This window comes from Cavia porcellus, unplaced genomic scaffold (assembly GCF_034190915.1).
Source record: "Cavia porcellus strain 051 isolate PalLab524CR breed Dunkin Hartley unplaced genomic scaffold, mCavPor4.1 scaffold_1, whole genome shotgun sequence".
Lineage (NCBI taxonomy): Eukaryota > Metazoa > Chordata > Mammalia > Rodentia > Caviidae > Cavia > Cavia porcellus.
Window position 1 is genome coordinate 22,483,149 of NW_026947484.1, and position 7,472 is coordinate 22,490,620.

General features: G+C 33.1%; 1 non-coding gene across 1 annotated transcript; it reads left to right on the forward strand.

Moving 5' to 3' along the window:
- The first annotated feature begins 6,453 nt into the window (after nt 1-6,453).
- On the forward strand, nt 6,454-6,590 carry LOC111755433 (small nucleolar RNA SNORA2/SNORA34 family). Its single transcript, XR_002789985.1, has one exon. It is a non-coding gene; the product is annotated as a small nucleolar RNA SNORA2/SNORA34 family (small nucleolar RNA).
- Nucleotides 6,591-7,472: the final 882 nt, after the last annotated feature.

The following is a 7,472-nucleotide window of genomic DNA, read 5'->3' on the forward strand; positions in this document are numbered from 1 at the left end:
AAGTAATAGCAGAGAACTTTTCAAACATGGGAAAAGGAACTGGCATGCAGGTAAGTGAGCATATAGCATTCCAACTAGCCATAACCAGAATAAATCCACACCCAGACATATAATACGCAAGATCTCAGAATTTCAACACAAAAACAGAATGAATATTAAAAGAAACAGATCACTATAAAGTAAACCTAATCAGAATCACAGCAGACTTGTGAACACAAGCCATTAAGTCAAAAGTGTTTGGAGTAAAGTGTTTCAAATCCTGAAAGAAAACAACTTCCAACCTTGCAAAACTATCTTTCAAAATTGATGGAAAAATAAGATACTTCCATGATAAACAACAACTGAAGGAACCAAACCTACAGAGAGTGCTGAAGGATATTCTAGAGAGAGAGAAAGATGACCATGGTTCCAGGAACAGCAGCAGAGGAGGATCACCAAAAAAAGACAGGCAATGAATGACGGGGAAAAGTGGAGCCAACAGCAGGAGGATGGCATCACAGAGATAAATCGATGTTGGCTGGTTGTAACCATCAATATAAAATTGGCCTCAATTCAGCAGTAAAAAGAAATATAAGGGGAGAGGATCAAAAAACAAGATCCATTGATATACTGTATACAATAAATGCATTTAATTGGAAAGGAAACTTATAGACTGAAAATAAAAGGAGAGAAAACATTTGTTCTATGCTACAGGAAATCAGAAAAAAGCAAGGCTACTTTGCCCATCAACTGCAGAATGGATAAGAAAGATATGGTATTTTCATAGGGTGGAAAGCTACCCAGCTGTAAAGTAGAATAATCTCAAACTCTTTTAGGTAAATGGATGCAACTGGAGATCATGTTCATGTGTGAAATGGTTTAAACTTGTACAGGTGAACCCTAGCATAAAAAAACCAAACCAAAACAAAACAAAACAACCAGAAGGAGTTAGTAGGATCCAAAAAACACAATACATATTATGAAAGTGATAAGGGAGGAAACACTTAGCAGGGGAAGGTGGCAACAACATTAATTCCTTATTGTCTCGAACTCTTGTATAATTTTCATAATTTTGTTACGTTTGGTTTTGTTCTGTCTTGCTATTTTAGATTTTATTCTGTCTGATGGTAAAGGTAGCTGTTTTTAAGATAATGGGATGTATTATGGCGACCATTGTCGCTGTCCTGTTGTCTTGATTGAAGTCCTACAATGCATTCATTCTTTTGTTCAAGTGGTTTTATTCTGTTTAGTTTTGTTCACTTTTATTATATGTGATGGCATAATAGCTATTTTGAAGAAAATGAGGCTTTATAGTAGTCATTATTTTCTATCATCTTGTTATGAAGTCCCATAATGCTTTTATTCTAATGTTTTAATTGGTTTTATTCTGTTGTGTTTTATTTGATTTTATTATGTGTGATACTGTGGATGGCTATTTTGAGACATTACAGTAACCATTGCTCATTTCCTGCTGTCTTGTTTTGAAATCCTGAAATGCTTTCATTCTTTCATTTTGATTAGTTTTAATCTGTTGTCTATTATTTAATTTCATTATTGTGGAAGTATATGTGACTGCTTTGAAGAAAACAAAAGACATTATGGTAGCCATTGTTGATTTTGTACTGTCTTGTTTTGATGTCTCATAATGCTTTTATTCTTTTGTTCTGATGGATTTTATACTATTTTGTTCTATTTGATTTTATTGTGTGTGAATGGATGGACAACTACTTCAAAGAAACAAGAGACAATATGGTAGCCACTGTTCATTTCCTGTTGTCTTGTTTTGATATCCTACAAAGCTTGCATTGTTCTGTTCTGACTTGCTTTGTTCTGTATTCTTTTGTTTTGTTTTATTCTTATTAAAATAAAAAAAGAGAAGAAAAGCAAATTCATATGATCTTAGAGTAGTACATAGATCAGAGAGAAACTCATTCTCTTTGTGGCTAAGTAACAAGTCAAACAAAATGGTGCATCACATTTCTTGTGAAATTTCTTCAGAATTTTAACTTAGAAAATTAAGTCTCTTGCAAAAAAATTATTATTCTTGAAACCTACTTCATAATATATTTTCTAATTATAATCACCTCATTATTTTGGCAGGAGCCTTCACAAGTCTTAAGAAATAAATATTCACAATTAAATATGTTTATCTTTCTCTGAGTTTTATTTTTATTTATTTATTGATTGATTGGTACCAGACATCAAACCTTGCATTTGCCAGGCAGATGCTTATTCTGCTGAGCTAAATCCCTGGACCTTTCTCTGAGTTTTAATGCAACTATTGAAAGTATTTTCCCCAATTGAGTATTGCAACTTTCCTTTTTAATTATTTTTGAGTTCCTTCAAATCTAAGGAATATATATTAGATTCTACCAGATGGTTTATCTAGCCTTTGATTTGTCTTTACCAATATTTTTGATGTTTCCTATTATTCCTTGTGAAATCATATTTTATTGTTGTTTTACATTAAGCTAAGAGCATAATATTAAATAATTTGAATTAGTATTTCACTTGCTCATATTTTATTTAGGATATTTATGTGATTTTTTTTTACAATTTTAGTAAGTTGTATTATTAGAAAACCATACTTAAAATTTTTCACAAAACAATATATTGTACAAGCTTAGTATAATAATGTAGCTTATACAGAAAGCATAAATTAGAGAAGACAAATAAGAACTTTATACAATGTACAAAGTAATTTTGTATAATAAAAATAGTTTTGTACAGTGAAATAGACTCTACATCCAGCCATGGTCTTTTTTAATTGAATATAACATAATCACAATACTAAGAATAAACATATTTTCACCTTTAGACCAATCTAAAGTGATTTTTGATATTCAGAGTATGGAAATGTTTTTTAAAGTCTGTAGGCCTGATAAGAAATATTTTCTCAGTTTATGCTTAGAATTAGTTTGTAAAGAAAATAAGTCACAGTTCAAATTTTATTCTGATATGCAAATTAAAAATATGGATTTGGTAGTATCCTTGATCACCAGACCCTTGGGAAGCTGTATGTGTCTGCTGTACGCTAGATGTTCAGTAAGAAACAAGAGAGGTGAGTGAAAGGAGCAAGGGTCAAGCTTTTGACAAGAGCTTTAGGGTATTGGAAAGAAAGAGTGTCTCCAAAGGAGATCACTAGAAATTCCTGGAAAGACTAATATATAGAAATAGATTTCTATTACAATTGAAGAACAGAAAGTAGAAACACAGGGTCATCTAATTAAAAGGTCAGTTACATAAAACATCAGAATCTTCAGAAAGCTTAGAAAGATAATGGATCATTTAATTTAAAATATTTTTTGGTAATGAGTAGTTTTTAAAGTTCTGCTGTTGATTCCAAAATGTAGGCAAGTTTGAGAACTGCTCCTCTATAGTTATCAACTTCCCTAGACCTTGTTGGGAATGAAAAAAAACATGTTCCTTTCACAAAGTACCCTTCACTCTTATGCAGCAGATTTCCTAGATCTGTGTTTGAGTTTCTCAAACAATTAGCTTGAGTAGTCAGAATATCAGATTTTCTATCTAGAGACCACACTGTAAGTATACTTGTAATTAATCAAGCTTCTTTGGGAGCTAACTTTTTTTAGTAAGTATAGGAAATAATGATAAATTCCCTTTTCAGGGTTGTATTAGCTCTTTTGTATAATTTATTTGCATATGTATGCTCAAATGTGATGACTACAATAGTTTTCTGAGATAGTCACCACAAGGGTTAGTTGTGTCATTTGCACAGTTGATATACAATCAAGACATGAAAGGGTTTGTATAAGACCATTAGATTTTAAAGACATTCTCTAAGGGTTTTGGTCCTCTAGATTATTACCATACCATTTTAATGCATATACTAGTAGGTAATTTCTCATGTACTTCCATCTGGCAGGATGGTTATTTAGCATTTATGCTAAGATGTATCAAGGTTTCCAAGACTCAGACAAATTTGATATTCAGGCAGAAAGATGATGTTTCTTTAATTGCTAATTTGTGTTAACTATGAATCAATTGACATACTGTAGTAGTTTCAAAGACATTGACTTTTATGTGAGATTTAGTGTTAAATATTTCAATGGTAGCTACTTAATTCTTGAGGAGCTACTATGTGTTAGACAATGATAAAAATTTTTATATACTAAGTTATCTTATTCCTAACAATAATAATATTAGAATGTATTACCTCAATTTGTAGTTTGTCTTGTATTCAAGTTTATCTGATTATAAATTTTGTGTTCCAACCACTATAAAAACACCTACAACATTTGTAGAACTTAAATTAGCAATTAATGCATTTGGAAAAGCTGAAATCTTTGTCCAGTGGCTATTGAGAAAGAGCCCATTATCATTGAACTGCTATGACCACATGGTTCCTTAGCATGTACACATTTGTATACATTCTCATGTAGAATATACCTCAGTAAGCAGTCCATAAGGTGATGGGTTCAAAAGACTTATGTGTATCAGAATTACCTGAAAAGCTAATAAAGAATATAACCTCGGCCAAATTTTTCAGATGACTTCAATAACTAGCAATATTCCAGAACCACTGTGATGAGGCATTAGTCAATGCACACAAGTGTCATTAGTTCTAGAAAGCAACACAGAGACACAAGTAAACTAAGTACGGGAAATTTAGAACTGTACTACAGATGTGAGTTTATGTATGTATATAAAAGTGTATATTATATTAAAGTATGCTCTACTGAACACAGTTTCTGGGAGAGTAGATACATAGGCTATGAATAAAATATGTATTCAATCTATTTGAGAAATGCTACAGGCCAGATCTTCTTCATGAATATTCATAATCCTCAATAAAATATAAAAAGCTCTAAGAATTACTGAAATAAGAATGCAAGTCTTTTATTTAATGAATTTTTAGTAACCCATGTGAACTTATAAGGTTTGAAAAAGCCGTAACTTATTTAAACATGTTATTATTACATCTCTTAACATCTACAGGGCACTACGCTGAGATGCTTCAAGGTAATGACAAACTAATTTAAAGACCCATGAAATAAAATTTAAGAGTATCTGTTTTTGGAAAGGTACACAGTCATTTTTATCTACAAATTGTGAAAATGTGGTGTAGTCCTGAAATATTAGTAAATAATATTGTGTAAGGAGATACCTAACAAAGGGATATAGTAAAATACTTAATTTTTTAATGAGATGTGAAGTTATGGTGCTGTGGCATGATGGGGAAGATAGGAGGAGATAGTACGATATGTGCTTTCCAGGATTTTAATGGGATAATGGTATTCTTGAAGAGTTTTGTGTAATAAGATATATACGTTAAAAAGCTATAATGAGGTGAATACATGAGGCTGTTTAATGAGCTATATTTCAGGAAATGCCCTATAAGATAGGCATCCTTCAGGGCTGAAGTGAGGTGGGTGAAAGGCAAGGTGTAATGAGCTGGTCATATAAAGGAGAAGCATTATAATTAGATGCATAAAGGAAGGAAGGAGAGTATATAAATTTTCAAAACATGTAAAATATAATGGGAACTAGATTTTAATGTAATAAGATGCAGAAATGAAATGACAATGAGATACAAAAATGGAATCGTGTAATGAGATATGTAAGGACTGTGTAATGAGATGTGCATGTTTAAGGTCTGCAATGAGATGCAAGACGGTAAAGGTGTAATGAGATGAGCACTTTAAATAATCTAATGAGGGGCATGAAGGAAATGATGTCATGTCCCATGAAAACTGAAGAAAGTAATGAGATGTGCATTTTTACGTCTACAATGAAAAGGATAAAGAAACTAAGGAGAATGAAAAGATGTAGAAATCAAATCTTGTTTTACTATGTGTAAAAAAAGTTATGAGGGAGTATCTCACACCTACTATTTCTGAGACCATTCTCTTCCATGTATTTATGCTGACTTGGACAAACCTTTTTGCTATTCAATTATGTGCTAGGCAATTGTCCATGGAAATACTAAATGTGTGTGTGTGTGTGTGTGTGTGTGTGTGTGTGTGTGTATAACTACATATATAAAATTTCTATCTTCAAAGGATCACAAATACATATAGGCAGTTAAAAAATGAGGTAACACATTAAATAGCAAACTAGAATAAATGTGCTAAGAAGAAAGATTATTTGGGATCACCTTCATCAAATATTCCCTTATATTCTCTTCAAGTTTTATAAATCTACTATTATTCCCTTCTTCATTACTTTGATCCTTGGTTTTTATCCTCCTATTGTGTTTTCTTCTTATTATTATTCCTTTTCTTTGTCTTTTTGAGACAGGGTTTCACTATGTACTTCAGGCTGGCCTTGAACTCATTTTGTAGCCCAGGTTGGCCTCCAACTTGCTGTGATCCTCCTGCTTTAGCCTTTGGAGTGCTGGGGTTACAGACATGGGCCACAATGCCTGGATCTTCCTTCTATTTTTGCACAAGTACATCTTATCTGTCTTGTAAATCTGATTCTACTTTTCCATCCTCAAAAGAATCTACTCCACTGGCCCTGAATCAAGGCTGGCAGCTTCCCAACACTGTTGGTTTCAAGCAGGAGCCTAAAGAGATTTCTTTGTATGGTCTGTTGGCCATTTCAGAACTTGGGCAGTGAAATGGTCAATTCACTAGAAAAAAACAGCTTGAAGCAACCCTTCCCACCCGTGGTGAGTGGCTGTGAGTGTGGCAGGCTCCAGGATGGGAGCCTCCTGCATTTACTGGTACCTGCGCCATACTGTGGCCTGGAGTGCCAGGAAACCAAAAAACCCCTGCCCCTGTGAGTGGGTGTGAGCCTGCCGGCACGTGGGCTGAGAATCAAACATTACCTGCCTCCCTGTTAGCAAGTGGGAGCCAGTGATCCGAACATCCCATGAGAGGTTGACCATAGGCAATGTAGCAAATAGGGAGGATTTCCTTCTACCATCTCTTTGAAGGCAAATACTTTTATCCCTGTTTTGCTTTGTTCTAATTAATGGTGTTATTTTAGCCTGCTTTGTTTTGTTGAACTTCAATATACATGAAAGTATGGACAGCTATTTTGAAGAGAATGAGAGACTCTATGACAGCCATTAGTGACTTCCCTATTGTCTGATTCTGAAGACCTAAAATGCCTTCCTCATTCTGTTCAGATCAGTTTTATGTTTTGTTTTGTATGAATTCTCTGTATGCCAAGACATGAACAACTATTTGGAAGAAAACAAAAGACAATATGATAGATAGTGAAGATCTCAGGTCCTCTGGCTTTGAAATTTATATATCTTACATTGCTTTCTTATGTCCTATTTTGTTTTTTTAATTTTATCCCTTTTAAAATAAAAATTAAAAAAAAGAATGTACTCCAAACTCATTCTGTCTTAAAAGCAAAAGAAAATTATGATAAAATGAATGTTGATGTAATTTTCTTGTAAAATATATACCACAATATAACAGTGTTACTGAGTAATGGATTTTTTTTTTTTTTTGTCTTTTTCCTTTTTTTATTGGTACCGGGGATCAAACTCAGGACTGCCTGCTTGCAGGGCAGGC